General features: G+C 50.7%; 1 long non-coding RNA gene across 1 annotated transcript; it reads left to right on the forward strand.

The window, feature by feature from the left end:
• Nucleotides 1-1,103: 1,103 nt before the first annotated feature.
• LOC134738667 (uncharacterized) lies at nt 1,104-12,551 on the forward strand. The gene is made up of 2 exons (XR_010124583.1): nt 1,104-1,278; nt 10,900-12,551. It is a non-coding gene; the product is annotated as an uncharacterized LOC134738667 (long non-coding RNA).
• The last annotated feature ends 5,805 nt before the right edge of the window (nt 12,552-18,356 follow it).

The raw sequence follows: 18,356 nt of genomic DNA on the forward strand, positions 1-18,356 counted from the left end.
GCACAAGGGGAAGTGCTTGGAAGCTGAGGGTGCAGGCATAGTCGTACCTCACTGGAGCCTGGACCCACAAACCTGAAACCAGGACAACAGTTGCTTTGTGTGTATGCGTGTTTCTCCCGGTGTATCTCTTTGCGTTTCTTTGTATCTGCCTCTGTGTCTCCCTGTTTCTCTGTGTGTCTCTTTCCTCTCTCTCCTGCCTCTGCTGGTCCTTGTGTGTGTCCCTGTCTGTGTCTCCCTGGTCTCTCCTCATCTGTCTCTGTAACTGCCATTTCTCTGGTCTCTTTCTATCTGTGTCTCTCTCTGATCGCTGGTGGGCCCCGTCTCTCTCCTTGTCTTTCCCAGTCTGTCTTCCGCCATATTTCACCGTGTGTCTGTCTCTGCCTGGCCCTCTCTATTCCTTTCCCTATCTCCCCATATGTCTTACGTCTCTTCTCCTCCCTGCTTAGTCCCTCCCAGTCTGCTTCTTCCTGTGCATACAGTGGTCCACAGCACCGAGGGTGACACTGGGGTCATGTTAGCCCTCGGAGGCCTTGGTCATGAAGCACACACCCCCATTTACAGATGCAGAAACTGAGGCTCACTTAGCCCCTTGCTTGTGATGCAACCTACAGGAGGAAGAAAGGAAATGTTCTGATTCCTCCATGAGCCAGATGCGGTGATCGGAGCCTAATAGATATTTGCAGGACTCCACGGACTGGATCACATAGGTCAAGTCTCAGTGGCTAAAGTGACATTGCCCAAAATCATGCCAGAAGAAAGGGGTGGAGCTGATTCCCCATGTCCTTCATGATTTTTTTTGACAATATGTCCAGATGACTTAATTTTCTTGCACTTTCTTCTATACACAAGACCCTCCCAATTGCTAAAAAAAATAGAACTACTGCTAAACAGGTTATTTCCCTAAGTGCCCAGAGATCTGGGGGGGACGGAAGATGGGAGGCATTCTACTCTCTACAGGAGACAGGAGGGTGCATCCCTCTCTCAACTTGGGGATTTTCCACAAGGATCTGTGGCCAAGCTATTTCAGGAAAGGCTTTCTTCATCGGGCACCAGAGAGGTGAACATGGCTCTGTTTATTTTGCTCTTTCTCTCTTCTCCTCCAGGATGTGTTTGGCAACAGCGTATGAGCCGTGTAATCCTCCCTCCAGCCCAGCCTCAGCACGGCGTGTCCCCGCAGATGCCAAAGGTCACCAGACGCATGCAGGATGGATTGAGGTCTGAGCCAGAGCTGGACACAAAACCTCCAGTGACAGCATTGGGGTGACATCACCAGGACAGGTAGGTACCCATCAGACAGCACCAGGCCCGGAAGGGGCCCAGGAAATTCACCTCTGCTGGGGCTCAGCTGCACTCTGTGGGGTCCCAGCTGGCCTGTGAAGGAGGCCAGGGCCCCACACACCCCACCTCTGCTCCCACTTTCTCTTTATGCTGAGATTCCATGGGAGATTGTTTGAAGAGACAGCTCTGGGGGGAAAGGATGCAAGCAACTCAGTTTCCATCCAAGCACTTCACTCAATGAGGAAGCAACCCAGGGAGGGGATGGCTTGCCCAGAAGATGGGCCTGGAGGTGGGGTGCGTGGGTTGTACACGCTCTCCCACCTGTACGTATGGACACACGTGGGGAAGGCCCTCCATGCACACCTCATTCCCATTTGACTTGGCCCAGCTGATGTTGGTTCAGAGCAATTTGCACTCTGCAGAGTGTCTCTCATAGAGACACCAAACTAGGTCAGGGGGCGGGTTAAATGGAACTGGCTCTGTCTGAGGGAGCCCAACAGTGCCTCTTGGGGCCACTCTGAAGTAGACTGGCACCTCCTCCAGCGCCTTGTCTTATCTTTCCAGAATCCAGGTTTCCTGGGTTCTGATTTGCTTCCCCACATGCACATACGGGATAAAACAGTGCCCTATTGGGGCTTAATTTTCCACCACCTCTGAGTCAGTGACTTGGACAGAATCCCTACAATGCTTCTCATTCCCTGGATGCTGCTAACTGAGTCCCAAAGCTGTTTTGTGTCCAGAGTCTCACGGATCCTGAAAAAAAGGAGGCGGCGGAAGCAAGAGGTTGATCCTTTATGGAACCCTTCCCTACATCCCAGGCACTCACCCTGCACCCATTGTCTCCATGTTATCCTTGCAACAGCCCCATGAGGGGCTCTGTCTGGCCCATTTTCTAGCTGGGAAACTGAGGCTTGAAGAGCCTAGGCTGCTTGTGGATGCTCATGACAGAGCTCTGTGATGCCAACATCATCTCACCGCTGGGCTTAGTCCATTTTCTGTTGCTTGCAACAGAATACCTGAAACTGGGTAAATTACACAAAATGAAATTTACTTCTTACAACTCTGGAGACTGAGAAATCCCAGGTCGGGGGCACATCTGGTGAGGGCCTTCTTGCTGGTGGGGACTGTCTGTGGAGTTCCAAAGCTGCACAGGGCATCACACGGCAAGGGGGCTGAGCGTGCCCACCCGCCAGCTCAGGTCTCTCTTCCTCTCCTTATAAAGCTGCCAGCTCTCCTCCTTTGATAACCCATTAATCCATTAATTGTTGAATTGGATTGATGACGAATCGATGAATGGATTAATACATTCAAGAGGGCATTCACCTCTTATACATTCACCTCTTAAAGACTCCACCTTTCAGTACTGCTGCTCTGGGGATGGCGCATGAACTTTGGGGGATGTATTCAAACTATGGCATTGCCCAGGTCCCTGGACACATGGTCCATGACTCTGCCTTCACTGCATTTAACTCTGGACTTCCCCAAGGGCAGCTTGGGCAACAACCAGAAGGTGCTGGGATTAGGAGATTGAGATGCAGGCCCCAGCCTGGCTTTGAAGCTTCTTATCTTCCAGACCCTGGACAAGTTCTGCAGCCTCTCAGACCTTCAGTTTCTTCATCTGGAAAATGGGATGACAGTGCCCACTTCTCAGGTTGTTGGGAAAATAAGCCCACATACATAAGGTACCAGACACAGACATCAGCCCTGGCCCCAGTGTCATCGTCAAGGTTAGTCATTGGTCACTGTCCTCAAAGACTGTGCCTGGTGAGAGGCAGGCCCAGCGCCACCCAGCTGAACCTGGCAGTAGGGCCGGAGGTAGCCGCTCTCCTTACGCAGTCACCCACCCAGGCACTATCTGGGGTAGCAGCCAGTGTTGCAGCAGGAAGAAGCCTGCCTGCCACGGTAACGGCAGGGAGTTCAGTGAAGGATGCCTTGGTGTGTGCACCATCAAGGGAAACCAGCAAGACTCAGCCCGGCAGAGAGAGGGCTGGAGAAACACCCCCACCTCTGTGCATCCTGCCTTCCCTCCTCCCATCAGAGGGCTGAGGGGTCTGTTCAAGCCAGTCCTGGTGCAGGGACTGGGACAGAGCCTGCATCTGGGGGTGCACCCGGTGAGGGGGGCACAGAGGCCCAGTGTGTGCGACAGCCTTCCCTCACCCCCTCCTGGCTCTGCGGTCCTCAACTTCCCTGCCACGCTGGAGCAGGTGGTGTGCCCAGCTGTCAACACAGTGGGCTTGTTTTTCTCCGCTGCCGCCCACCTCCTTCCCCTAGGCCCCCATTTCCAGTCTGCAATGTTAATTGAAGGCGGCAGATGCCAAATTGCCCTCGGAGCAGAGCGCAGAGGGAGAGGAGGAAGTGCGTCTGGGCCCCACGGCGGGCGGATCGGGCGCACAGGGAGAGCGGTGGTGGGGAGGGCTTCCTGCCCACCACCCCCCACCACCACCCCCCACAGCAGCTGCAAACATCCTCCAGACCTCTCACCGTTTCCCCATGAATACACCTGAGGTAGAGTGTGAACATAAGGAAGTTGATTTTTCCCGGTTATATTTTTTAAACCTATGTTTGGATGGCCTGGCTTTCTATTCTGGGCACTTCAGCCTTATTTTCCGGCTGCTTCTGAAAAGTAATCAAAGGATGGCCACCAGACCAGCCAGGCACCTGCCCTCCACACCTGCCTGCAGACCCAGGCTCCTCCGTGCATTTTCTCCCTCACCCTACTGCTGGGTGGGAATTATTGGCTCCATTTCGCTGGTGAGGAGTTGGAGGTTTGGGAAACTGCAGGATCTATCCATGCAGCCGGCAGATGGAAAATCTGGCATTTCATCCTGGACCTGGCCAGACCCAAGTGCTTGCTATTTGACCCTCAAAACCGGCCAACCCTTGGCCCTCCTCCCCTCTGTCCAGACCTCCTTCAGGAGCCTGCGGCAGAGGGGGAGGGGGCGTCTGCAGATATGTTCATACTTAGGGATCCATAGCCCAAGCCTCTAACCTGAGCCACACGGCCTTCTTCCAGGACCCCAGGCCTCCCACAACCCATCAGGGAGAGGTGGGCTCAGACTGTTCTCTATGAGGCCAGCTGGTGACTATACTAAACGCCAGCCTTGTGTTCCCTAGTCTGCAAGAAGCTCTGCAAATGTTCGTGGCCGTTGGTCATCTGCTTTCTTGATCTTTCCTTTTCCTAAGAGAGGCGGGTCTTTCGCTGTTACCCAGGCTGGAGTGCAGTGGCACAGTCACAGCCCACTGCAGCTTCAGCCTCCCAGGCTCAAGGGATCCTTTTGTCTCAGCCTCAGCCTCCCAGTAGCTGGGACTACAGGTGCATGACAGCACACCCAGCTAATTCTTCCAATTTTTTTTTTGGAGATGGAATCTTGCTGTGTTACCTAGGCTCGTCTTGAACCCCTGGGATCAAGTGATTCTCCCACCTCGACCTCCCAAAGTGTCAGGATTTCAGGCATGAGATTTCTTTAAATTGAGGTAAAATCTACACAGTATAAAATTAACAGTTTTAGAGTGAACAATTTCACGGCATTTAGTACATTCACAGTGCTGTGCAGTCATCACCTCTATCTAGCTCCCAAGCACTTTCATCCCCCAACAGGAACTCCATTCCCATGAGCTGTCACTCCCCACTCCTCCCTTCCTCTGGCCCCTGGCACCCAGCAGTCTACTTCCTGTCTCTGTTGGTTTACCTATTCTGGATATTTCATATAAGTGGAACGTATGTGATTTCTTGTGACTGCTGTGCTCCCTCTGCATAGTGTTTTCAAGTTCCACTTGTCTTGTACCTTTTCGTGGCTGAATAATATCCCATCATACGGGTATATCGTACATCCGTGAGGACCTACAGGGCTCTCTGACACCTTATGTATGTAGGCTTAGTTTTCCCAACCACCCAAGAACTGGGCACTGTCGTTTCCATTTTTTAGATGAAGAGACTGAGGGTCCGAGAGGCTGCAGAACTTGTCCAGGGTCTAGAAGGTAAGAAGTGTTCAAGCTTGGATCCACATCTGCAGTTGTTACCACTTGTCTGTGGATGCACGATTGGGCTGCTCTCACCTTTTGGCTGTTATGAATAGTACTGCTGTAAACACTTGTGTACAAGTTTTTGTTCAAATACCTGTTTTCAATTCTTTTTTTTTTTTGAGACAGAGTCTCGCTCTGTTGCCCAGGCTGGAGTGCAGTGGCGTGATCTCGGCTCACTGCAAGCTCCACCTCCTGGGTTCATGCCATTCTCCTGCCTCAGCCTCCTGAGTAGCTGGGACTACAGGCGCCCGCCACCATGCCCAGCTAATTTTTTGTATTTTTAGTAGAGACGGGGTTTCACCGTGTTAGCCAGGATGGTCTCGATCTCCTGACCTCATGATCCGCCCGCCTCGGCCTCCCAAAGTGCTGGGATTACAGGCGTGAGCCATCTCGCCCGGCCACCTGTTTTCAATTCTTTTGTGTAGATACCGCAGAGTGGAATTGCTGGGCCATATGGTGACTCTAGGTTTAACTTGTGAAGAACATTTTTAAACATGTTCCGTGTGGGTGCGTATTTTCTCTTTAACTGGAGAGCAGGGCTCTCTTGTTCTTTGGCCCCCTCCATCTTGGCCAGTCCTGGCTCAGCGTGCAGACAAGAGGCCCCCCGAGCTGTGGTGGCACCAGAGGAGTGAGTGTGTGGACCCCACTCCACCCCAAGTGCTGGGATGTTGACTCACGTGACTGCTGGTGGGGACCCAGCCTACACATCCTCTGGGCCTTTCTTGGATGCCTCTCTACCTCTTGCTGCCCTCGGGTTCTCTCAATTCCCCCATTCACACTGGAGCTGACCTTGGTCTAATGTGTCTCCACAAGTCCCGTCTCCCCCACGGATGCCCTGTACAGTGGTATAGGCTGTGCACTGCCCAAGGGCATCCTGCCAAAGGCGCAGTGCTCATTGACATTCAGTCCATACTCTGCTAGCCAAGCCCTGCAACCCTTGGGACTGCAGCCACCGTTAGAGGGCGCTTTCTTCCTTCACACAACGCACCACGTGGGCTAATGGCAGCCCCCAAGCCCTCGGTGGACCCAGCACTGATGAGATGTGCCCCTCGCTCACTCCCCTGGAAGGGGCAACTCTGCCCACTTTACATTCACTGATGACCTTCCTTCTCCCTGGGGACGTTCATACCCTCGACCTAGGCTCCAGATATTTTCGATGCCACCTGAGGGGCTGGGTCCATGCTGCCAGTGGGGGTGCCCTGGTGGCCCGCTGTAAAGGACTCTCCGCCCCTTACCCCATTCTCACTCCTGGGAGTTCTAGCCCCAGATACCCAGGGCGTGCATGTGTGCCCACTCACTGGACAGAGGTTCCTGTATAAGCACTGCCATCGGGACCCCAGACACACGCTCCATGTGCACAGACATGCGCTCACGTAGGTGTGTGGGTCAGACATAACACAGGGATCTGGCCTTCCCTTGCACTGAAACCTAGTTGGCGGGTTGGGAGGGTATGCGGTTAAATCCGAGCAAGAGACACAGACCCCATGAGCGTAATCACATGCCTAAACCAGGCCAGGAGACTCGGACACACGATGTGGGTTTGTCTGCCATGTGGGCACTGGACTCTGGGAAGCCTGAGCCCCTTGGAGCCCCCGCTGGTGGGACAGGCTGGAGCTAGGAGCTTAGCAACTTGGGTTCCTGGAAGGTAGAGAAACATAAGGGCAAGTCAGGAGACAAGGGGAGGCCAGGAAAACTGGAGGGCAAAGAGGCCCCTGGAAGCCCCTCTAAGCCCGATTTCCCAGTGTTGACAACGAAAACAAAATCAAGATTTCAAAGAACTAAAGTTCATTTCATTCAGGAGTCTGAGGACTCCAGACCACGTCTACTGCCTGGGGGCAGTTCTGTTGAAGCCCACAGCTTACATACAGGTGGTGGAGGTTCAGCAAGTGCAAAATCATATCAGACTTGCTCAGAAGTTACATTGAAGCAGCATCCCATCAAGGTGTGGGTGTAAGAGCACCTCTGGTTATAGATGGCAGAGGCATCGTCACTAAGCCTGTCAGAAAGGCAAGGACTAGAGCTCTTCTCTTTTAAGGAATCAAGTGACTCAGGCAAGAGACGTGCGGGGCCGTGCGCTCCATCCTGTTTTGTCTTCAAAGCATCTTTCCACAGATCTGCACGTTGTCACAGAGTCAGGGGTTCAAGCAGAAATGAGCCAACGTGGCTTCTTACGCATGCTACTTTGTCTTACGGTGGGAAGGATAAAAATGCTTCATCCTCATCCCTGGGTGCTACAGCCTTTGCAGGCTCCTTGTCGGAGTGGGAGTGGTCATCAGCGGCCAGCACATCTGAGAGCAGGGCACACCCTGAGACAGGGCAGGATCAGAGCAGCATAAGGGCACATCTTGAGTCCCTGACTGTGGCCCCAGGCTGGCTGCTTTTCTTCCCACCCTAGAGGGTATTTCTGTACATCTCCACCACAGGGCGCTCAAGGAAGGCTCACTGAGAAGGTTGCAGTGGAACAAAGTCTGAAGGAGGTGAGAGAGCAAGTTCTGTCGGTGTAGTGTGGAAAAGCACTGCAGGAGAGGGTACAGCCAATGCGAAGGCCCTGAGGCAGTACCATGAGTGGCCAGAATGAAATGAGCAGGCAGCAAGGGGAGCGGGCATGCCACCAGGCCAGAGCACTCACGGGGGCTAGTGGGAGGACTCTGGCCTCATCCTGAGGGAGGTGGGAGCCCTGGAGGGTTTGTGGGGAGGAAGGAGGATGGCTTTCAACAGCATCCCTCTGACTGCTAGAAGGAAAACTAGCAGTGTGTGGGTGGGGGCAGGGGTGGGAGCGGGAGACCAGTGAGCCACCATTCAACTCCATGATCCACACACAGCTGGGCTGAGCCGGAGCCCACAGGTTTAGGACCTAGCATCAGGCTGGGTAGTGGGCAGCCTGGAAGGGCTGAGAGTAGTGGACAGGCTGGAAGGGGTGAGTCAGGGCCGCAGCAGGGAGTAGCAGTGAGGGAAGTGGGCTCCAGCATTGGGCTTCAAGTCCCACAGAGTCCCAGCCAGCCTTGGGACCTGTGGGCAAGTTTGTGCATCTTCCTGGGTCTCCATTTTCCTATCTAAAAAAAATAAAATAAAAGAATGGCAGACTAAATATGGTGTCAGCCCCTAGGAGCGGGTGGGCGGCTGTGTGCAGGTCTGCTTCTAATTTAAGGCAAATGTGTAACAGTGAGGGAAGCGAGGGCCAGACCTGGGTGGGGCCTAGCAGGGCCCAGGGCACAGCCTTTAAGGGGGGGCCTCAGAGCGAGGCTGTGCTTTTCTCTGCTCCAGGTTGCAAGTCTTTGGTCTCTTGAACCTTTCCTCCAGGTCCTCACGTCAAGTGCTCAAGGCATTTTTGTTGTTCTCCTCTCTGGAAACTGTGGGACGTACAATAAGAAGAGCTTTGCTTATCCCCACACTTTCTGTTCCCAATTTGAGCCCTGCCTGCTTGTTTTTCTTAAATAACACTCAGTGAAACCTTCCTTTTTATCTTGCCAACTTGAATTTATCTTGTGGTCCACTGAGACACTCGGATTGGGAGTTTTGTTTTTCTGCTTCTGATTGCACCACTGGATTTATAACTTCCTGTGCTTTGTGGCTCATGATCCCATTTGGACCGGCTGCTCCCCACTGCAGGGAGGGTGGTGGTAAGCTGGCCTAGCAGCCTCCCCAGGACCACATGGAGGGACAGAGGAGACGTTCTCTGAAGGAAGGGGGTGGTCAGTGGTGCTGACACCAGATCCTGGGCACAGAGGACACCATCCTTTCACAGTGTCTGAGGGGGACTCATCCCCTCCCCAAAGCCCACTTGACACTCTTCTTGGCAGGGCAGGGGGTTCATTTACCCTCTCTCAACCTCTGTTCCTTCTGGAAAAAGGAAAGAGCAGATTGCTGCCCCCGGCCTCTCTGAAGGGCTTTGTGCTGATGGGGCCTGTCAAGTGTCCAAGTAGTTCGTGGAACAGCAGGACACTAAACACCAACCTGCGGCCTCACAATGATGATGATGATTGCCCCTAAAAGGGGGATAATCGCTGTGACCTACTTAGGGCACAGTTATCACTAATGGCCTTGGAGAGCTGTGAAAATAGCAAGTGCCAAGGGGGAAGCCGAGGTGAATCTGGGCAGAGCGGTTGCTGCATATCTGTGTTTGCATCTCTGCTCCCTTTTTCCTGTGTCTTGGTCAAAGGCCTGAGCAGCATTTCTCGGGAGGAATGACCCAAAGGCCCCAGGCCCATCCTTGCAAAGACCACTGCTCTGTGCCTGGTGAGGGGGTTAGCAGCAGAAACCCATTCACTCAGGCATAAGCAAACGGGACATTTTTACAATATACAGTGTTTTGTGGTTCTGAACACAAGGGCAAGAATGAGGTCAGTCATCTCTCTGGTGGAAAAGCATAGCTGGGGATGGAACAGCCAATGCAAAGTCATTATTGAGGCACAACCATGAGTGGTACCTTTTGGGAAGTGCTCTGGAAGGCCACAGAAACAGCAGCTGAAATGGAATCAGACCTCCAAGTTCCCTTTGTATGTTTCATCCCTCATTTTAAAAAATATTAAATGTGGCCAGGCGTGGTGGCCTACACCTGTAATCCCAGCACTTTGGAAGGCCGAGGCGGGCAGATCACGAGGTCAAGAGATCGAGACCATCTTGGTCAACATGGTGAAACCCCATCTCTACTAAAAATACAAAAATTAGCTGGGTGTGGTGGCACATGCCTGTAATCCCAACTATTTGGGTGGCTGAGGCAGAAGAATTTCTTGAACCCGGGAGGCGGAGATGGCAGTGAGCCGAGATTACACCACTGCACTCCAGCCTGGCAACAGAGCAAGAATCCATCTAAAAAAAAAAAATTAAATGCAACAATGAATATGCAGCCAGGCATAGAAAATTATATAACACACAGCTTTGCACTCACCAACAAGCTTCATCTTCAGATCGGCTTCAATTCTCCACCAAGGATTCCAACACATGGTGCTCCTGGATCCCTTTCCCAGCCAGTCTCTCCTCTCTTTGTATCCCCGGAAGTGGCCATTACTCTGATTCTGGCATTTGCTCATCTCATAAACGCTTTTGTGCTTTTACCACTACATACATATGTGCCCATAAGCATTAGTGAAAATAATGGAACTATGTGTTTGAAAACTTTTTATTGAGAGTTTCACTGTGGGTATCCTTCTTTTTCTTGCTTCTTGATTTTTTTCATTTCACATTAGGTGCTAGGGACCTCCCCTAGCTGACTGAGGTAGTTCTTGGTCACTCATGTTCACTGCTGTTTGGGGTTAGTGGAATAACAATACCACAGTTTATCAAGTGTCTTGTGGATGGACGTTATCTTGACCCTAAGTTTTCACTGTGACTGTGTTGGTTTGAATTCTCCTGAAAGCAGAGCTGAGACAAAGGCTTGGGTGCAGGCAGTTGGTCTGGGAGGTGTTCTCAGGAAGCAAGATGGAGGAAGTAGGAGAATAAAAGTCTCACTATTGTCTACTGCCATGCACCAAATTACCCCACGAGCAGATGGCTTAAAGCAACAGTTATGTTTTATTTATCCCTTGTAGCTTCTGTGGGTCTTGGCTGGGTGGTCCCAGCTCAGCTTTCTTTGTGAATTTGCTGTCTGTCATTGTCCAGGGCTGCCATCATCTGAAGGTTCGCCTGGGGCTGGAAGGTCTGTCTCCAAGCTCATCTGCATGGCTGTTAGTTGGAGGTTCAGTTCCTCTCAACAGGGTGCTTGAATGTCCTCACAACATGTCGGCTGGCATTCTCCAGGGTGATAATCCAAAAGATGCAGGAGGGCACTACAATGCCTTCGGTGACCCAGCCTTGGGAGTCACACACCATCACCTCCACCTTACTCCACTAGGTAAACAGACCACAGACGTCACAGAGCATGAAGACTGGAGGTGAGGCTCATCAGAGGTCATCTCAGAAGCTGGCCAAAACAGGGGAAGAGTCCAGAAACAACGCAGGGTGCCCAGCAAAGGTGTTCACTGCTGTTGGCACCGGCAGCTTGACCCCACCAAGGACTGTATGAAGCACTACATAGAAGGCATAGGACAGAGGTCAGAGACTCATCTACAGACTCACATTCCCATCGGTTCAAGATTGCCCCTGAGAACATCAGCTCCCTCACAAACTCAGCCTGTACCTGCAGGGGCTGAGCAAGCCCAGAGACAGAAGAGCAGAGGACAGGGCAGGCAGGGTGGAGGCAATGCCACAGCACAGCACTGCTGGGCCAGGAGGGCTGGGGGATGCACCATGGTGCACAAAGCCTCTGGCTTGTGGCAATGCTGTGGTGAGCGTTCGGGCACAGGGCCCTGTGTCCATGAGCCCACATTTCTCTAGGAGGCATGGGCTAGGGCCCCTCCTGGCATTCACACCCTTGTGCAATCTCTCACCTTGTGTGTAAGTGAAACCTAGGGACTTGATTTGAATGAACTGAATACCACAAAAGCCATGGGATGTCTTTTCTTCTTTTTTCTTTTTTTTTTTCTTTTTTTTTTTTTTGAGATAGGGTCTCACTGTGTTGCCTAGGTCGGGTGTGCAGTGTGCAATCTCAGCTCACCGCAGCCTCAACCCCCCAGGATCAAGTGATCCTCTTGCCTCAACCTTCTGAGTAGCTGGGATTACAGGTGTGTGCACTCAAACCCCCCTAATTTTTTTTTTTTTTTTTTTTAGAGATGGGGTCTGGCTATGTTGCCCAGGCTGATCTCAAACTCTCGGTCTTAGCTTCCAAAAGGGCTGAGATTACAGGCTTGAGCCACTGCCCTGGGCTGGGATGTCACTTCTGAGGTTAGTTCACAAAAGACTGTGACTCCCCTCTCAATTGGACTCCCCCCACCCGGCATCCCGCCTTACTTACCCTGGCAAAGCCACTGCCGTGTTGTAAGCTGTCCTCTGGAGAGACCCACTTGGCAAAGGACTGAGGGAGGCCTCTGGCCCCCTGCCTTGGAGGAGCTGAGTCCTACCGACAACCGCCTGAATGAGCTTATGAGCAGCTCTGCCCTCAGCTGAGCCATCAGATGAGACGGGCCCAGATTCTTGATCCACAGGAACTGTTATTTTGCTAAACTACTAAGATGCTAAATGTTGGGGTACTTTTTAAACTAAATAACACAGGAAGGGTGGAAGTGGGAGAAGGTGCACATGACGCAAGACTGCCCGTGGGTTGACAATTGTTGCAACTGGGTGACATGTTATACTATTCTTGCTACTTTGTGTTTATTCAAAATTTCCATGATAAAAAGTAAAAATAAATTTTTTAAATACTGAAGTATGATTTGCAATTCAGTGAGGTTTGGTTTCTGTCAGGGTACATTTTAGTTAGTTCACTTTAGTTCAAACTACCTGGGTGCAGGTCCCAACTCATTCATCCATTAAACACATATTGGGCACCTACTATGTGCCAGATGATGTTCTGGCCACCGGAGAAATGACAGCAAACAAACCATGCAAAAGTCTCTGCCCTTTCAGAGCCAATGTTTTGCTGGAAAGAGGCAGACATCCAATACATAAATATGTAAGATATATGGAGAATACGTCAGGGAGTCCTGGCCGCAGGAGGACAGTGGGTGGGAGGGCTGCGATCTCCAACAGGAAGGCCAGGGAAGGCCGAGAGGAAAAGCTGCCTGTGGAGAGAGACCTGGTGGCCGCAGGGAGGGGGCTGCGGGTCACCTACTTCCATGGGAAGCTAGCTCCAGTCAGATACAGGGATGGCGGCCCCAACGCAGGAGGATCCAGAGCTATCTGAAGAACCAGAAGAGGCAGTGTGGTGGGGGGTAGCCTTAGGGGTAGTCGGGTGAGGGTGGGGGACAGATTAAGCAGAGCCACGTGAGCCGCGGAAAGCATTTCAGCTTCTACCTGGAGTGACGTGGGAGCCACGGGCAGAGTTTGAGCAGAGAAAGGGCTCTGGCCCGCTTTGCTTCTGGGAAGTGCTCCACCCCCGAAGCCCTGTGAAACAGGGAGGTGACTTTGCCTTCTGAGCCTCAGTTTCCTTGTCTGAAAGTGGGAATCACTTCCTCAGAGCGTTGTCATGGAGGTTTGCTAAATGAAACAAAAGTTTTGCCCAAAGGTTCAGCGCACCCAGCAATAGGCCTTACTTGGTGTGAGCTGTGATTTTTCTCTTTCTGTCACGCCTACTGCCTGCCCACAGGAGCTCCTGGGCTGCTCCCAAACTTCCCTCGGGAGCTGTGGAGCCTATTCTGCCGCGGGCTGAGGCCCATCCCTGTGGCCCTTGCCCAACGGGCAGAAGGAACTCGTTTCTTTGTTATTAGCTGTGAAAAGGAGGATTACTCCCTACCAAGTGTGGCCCTCTCAGGCCAGAAAGAGGGAGGAAGGACAGGTCAGGGTTCTTTCCCCGACGTCAGGTTGAGGGCTTAACAGATAAGATCTGGGGGCTTTGGTTTTCACTTTGTGGGGGCTGGCGGGGAGGGAGAGTTGGAAGGAGACACGAACTCAGAGAAGAGGGAAATTAGAAAACTAAGACACTGACCTTCCGCTCCATGAGACATGAACTCAGAGAACAGGAAAATTAGAAAAGACAGACATTGAACTTCCGCTCCATGAGCTGCAGTCACACTGTTCATTCTATCGCCCTGCTTACCTACCTCCCTATCACCTGCCTATCCAATCAGATGGATATCTGTCTGGGGACCAGTGATGTTATTCTGTTGGCTTGTCTTTTGTGTGTTTTGTTGTCACTGTTGTTTTCGTTTGTTTTTTGTTTTGAGACAGAGTCTCCCTCTATCCCTAGGCGGAAGTCCAATGGCGTGATCTCGGCTCACTGCAACCTCCGCCTCCTGGGTTCAAGCAGTTCTCCTGCCTCAGCCTCCTGAGTAGGTGGGACTACAGGCGCGCGTCACCACACCCAGCTAATTTTTGTATTTTTAGCAGAGACACGGTTTCACCATGTTGGCTGGGTTGGTCTCGATCTCTTGATCTGCCTGCCTCGGCCTCCCAAAGTGCTGGATTAGAGGCATGAGCCACTGCGCCCGGCCTGTTGCTGTGTGTTTTTTTATTTTATTTTATTTTATTTGAATGAGCTACTGTCCTGACTGGGATTCTCCCAGAAACTGATCTTGAGACAGGATATAAGTGCAAGCACTTGATTCATAAGCTGGTTCAGGAAACACTGGTATGGGAGGAAGGAAGACACACAGAGTAAAGGAGACGGGAGGAGCAACCAAGGAAGGGCAAGTTACTGACATAGTTACCTCTAGGGCAGCTGGAGCTCCAATCTGCCCAGGAAAGCCCAGGCTCAGATCAGCCCCTCCGTCCCGGAGTGACGGAGCTGGGACACTTACCCCAACTCACGTCAGAAAATAGCTGGCCCCAGGCAGAGGATGCCAAAGGCAGGGCCCTGCCGACGCAGGCCATGAAGTGACGAGTTGTCTGAAGATAACTGTTTTATTCTTTTAAAAATTTTATTTAGGCCAGGCTCACGCCTGTAATCCCAGCACTTTGGTAGGCCGAGGCGGGTGAATCACCTGATGTCAGGAGTTCCAGACCAGCCTGGTCAACATGGTGAAACCTTCTCTACTAAAAATACAAAAATTAGCCAGGCGCCTGTAACCCCAGCTACTCAGGAAGCTGGGGCAGGAGAATTGCTTGAACCTGAGGGCACACGTTGCAGTGAGCCAAGATCATGCCACTGCACTCCAGCCTGGGGGACAGTGTGAAACTCTGCCTCAACAATATATATTTTAAAAGTTGGGGGTCGTCACTCTTGCCTAGCCTGGAGTGCAATGACGTGATCACAGTTCTTCGCAGCTTTGAACTCCTGGACTCAAGCCATTTTCCCACCTCAGCCTCCATGAAAGCTGGGACACAGGCACACACTACCACATCTGGATTTTTTAATTTTTTGCAGAGACAGGGTTTCACTATGTTGCCCAGGCTGGACTCAAACTCCTGGCCTTAAGCAATCCTTCCAACTCGACTTCTCAAAGTGCTCTGAGATCACAGGCCTGAGCCACCACACCCAGACTCTGGAGAGAATTCTACAACAATATTGGGTCTGGAATTGGCTCCTTCCAATCGGTTCTTGGTCTCGCTAACTTCAAGAATGAAGCTGCGGACCCTCGAGGTGAGTGTTACGGTTCTTGAAGATGGCCTGTCCAGAGTTTGTTCCTTCAGATGTTCAGATGTGTCCAGAGTTTCTTCCTTGTGGTTGGTTCATGGTCTCACTGACTTCAAGAGTGAAGCCACAAACCTTCACAGTCAGTGTTCCAACTCTTAAACGTGGCGCAACCAAAGTTGCTCATTCCTCCTCGTGGGTTCGTGTTCTCACTGGCTTCAGAGGTGAAGCTGCAGACCTTCACAGTGAGTGTTATAGCTCTTAAAAATGGCACATCCAGAGCTGTTCGTTCCTGCCGGTGGGTTCGTGGGTTCACTGACTTCAGGAGTGTAACTGCAGACCTCGGTGATAACTGTTACAGCTCTATAAAGGTGGCGGGTCCACAGTTGTTCATTCCTCCTGGTGGACTTATGGTCTCCCTGACTTCAGGAGTGAAGCTACAGACCTTTGCGATGTGTGTCTTACAATTACTGCAGATCCAAACAATGAACAGCAACAAGATTACAAGGAGCAAAAAAACACAAGGCTTACACAAAACCAGACTGAGCTAGTTGCTGCTGGTGGCGCAGGGTGGCCAGCTTTTATTCCCTTATTTGGCCCCGCCCACACCCTGCTGATTGGTCCATTTTACAGGGCGCTGACTGGTTCATTTTACACAGTGCTGATTGGTCCACTTTACACAGTGCTGATTGGTCTGTTTTTACAGAGTGCTGATTGGTGTGTTTACAAACCTTTAGCTAGACACAGAGCACAGATTGGTGCATTTACAATCCTTTAGCTAGACAGAAAAGTTCTCCAAGTCCCCACTCCACCCAGAAGCCCAGCCGGCTTGACCTCTCAATATGACCAACTGTAAATCAGTCTTTTTATTATTACCATGCACAGACAATTCTAAACATCATCAGAGATGTTTTCCAGGTTCCTAGATCTTTTGTTCATTCAAGTTCCAGAATATTTCCAGAGTTAACTGTTGAGTTTTAATGGTATATATGAAGCTCCAAGTTCACACTTTTTATTATTCATTCTTTAATAAACTTTATATTGTACATGTAGAAGTTAGTTCTGCAAACTCCCACCCAGTTCAGCCCTGACATGCATATTTAGCTACAAGCATCTGTTTCGAGAGTGAATTCCTAATGCTCCAGGACCTCTCCAGCTCATTCAGGTGCAGTTTCCGTCTCTAAACCTCTGGGTCTCATGTTCTTAGGTCCCAGCAGGATATGCAGAATAAGCAGCTACAGCCCAGAGGCTGTGAGGACGAAAAGACAGAGCTTGAGTTACTTTCATCAGCACTTAGAGTTTTCGTTTTCACTTGGAGTTTCCATTTTCACTCAATATTTCTCTACTGTGAAGACAATCGAAAACTGCTAGAACTGATCCCAGAGAAACAAAGACCTCGACAATGTTGCCCATTCTGGAATGTACTGTGAAATGGGATTTTTAAAAATCTCTACAAGGCCGGGTGCAGTGGCTCACACCTGTAATCCCAGCACTTTGGGAAGCCGAGGCTGGCAGATCATGAGGTCAAGAGTTCAAGACCAGCCTGAGCAACATGGAGAAACCCAGTCTCTACTAAAAATACAAAATTAGCCAGGCGTGGTGGCACAGGCCTGTAATCCCAGCCACTCGGGAGGCTGAGGCAGGAGAATCGCTTGAACCCGGGAGGCAGAGTTTGCGGTGAGCCAAGATCGAGCCATTGTACCCCAGCCTGGGCAACAAGAGCGAAATTCCGTCTCAAAAAAAGAAAGAACTCTACCAAAGTTATACTTATGTTGAAGACTTTTTCTAACATTTTGTACCCATTGCTTCATCAAAAAGAAACTTTACAAAATTAAAGTTAATGAACAGTGCTCATCCATTCCCTAGGAGAGAATATGGGCTGACTGTTCAGCCCACTGTGTTGAAGCCTGGCTATTCAACACAAATCCGTGAGGAAGACCAATGTTGACAAAATCACTTGACACAGCTGCAGAAAAGAAAGCTGCAAATAGAAACCATAATGTCATTATCTATTACCATGACTGATCAACATGAAGAAAAGTTTTTATCACTTTTCTGATGCCATTTTTCCTCATCATGATTTCATACAGAAAGGTCCTTGCAAGCAAATCCTCATCTGCATTTCCTTTTTTTTTTTGAGACAGAGTTTTGCTCCTGTTGCCCAGGCTGCAGTGCAGTGCTGCGCTCTCAGCCTATTGCAACCTCCGCCTCCTGGGTTCAAGCAATTTTCCTGCCTCAGCCTCCCAAGTAGCTGGGATTACAGGCACCCACCACCACACTCAGCTAATTTTTGTAATTTTAGTAGACACGGGGTTTCACCATGTTGTCCAGGCTGGTCTCGAACTCCTCACCTCAAGTGATCCAGCTGCCTTGGCCTCCCAAAGTGCTTGGATTACAGGCGTGAGCCACTGCACCTGGCTTTGCATTCCTTTTTTAGCTATTAATATTATTCCTTTTGTTTCATGATTAGTATTGAATGTAATTTTGTCACGTAGAGAAGGGAAGTGTTAAAAAATGATCTGTCCCTGTGTGGAATACGCCAGGTATGTCACTGTTTCAGGAGAGTATTCCCCAGCCCTTCCTGGCTGTGGGTGCCAGTGGGTGCCAGTGGGTGCAGAGCAGTGGGTGCCAGTGGTCAGAGCAGGTCTGTGGGCCAAAAAGTGCAGATACAGTTGGAGTTGAGCTTGCATGCTCAGAAATGGGAAGAGTCACAGGTAGGGTTGCCAGAGATAAAGAGAGAAAAACATACGCACACACACGCACAGGCACACAGGGCTTTCATAAATTAATAATAAATTTAATAAATTTATTATTAAATTTCAATATTGAATAAACAAATAAAATTTTCAGATAAGTGTGTCCCATGCAATATTTAGTATGTATTTATACTAAAAAAAAATCCAAATTTAGGCTAGGTGCCATGGCTCACACCTGTAATCCCAGTGCTTTGGGAGATCAGTGCAAGAGGATCTCATGAGCCCAAGAGCACGAGGTTATAGTGACCTATGAAAGT

Source organism: Pongo pygmaeus, chromosome 19 (genome assembly GCF_028885625.2).
Source record: "Pongo pygmaeus isolate AG05252 chromosome 19, NHGRI_mPonPyg2-v2.0_pri, whole genome shotgun sequence".
NCBI lineage: Eukaryota > Metazoa > Chordata > Mammalia > Primates > Hominidae > Pongo > Pongo pygmaeus.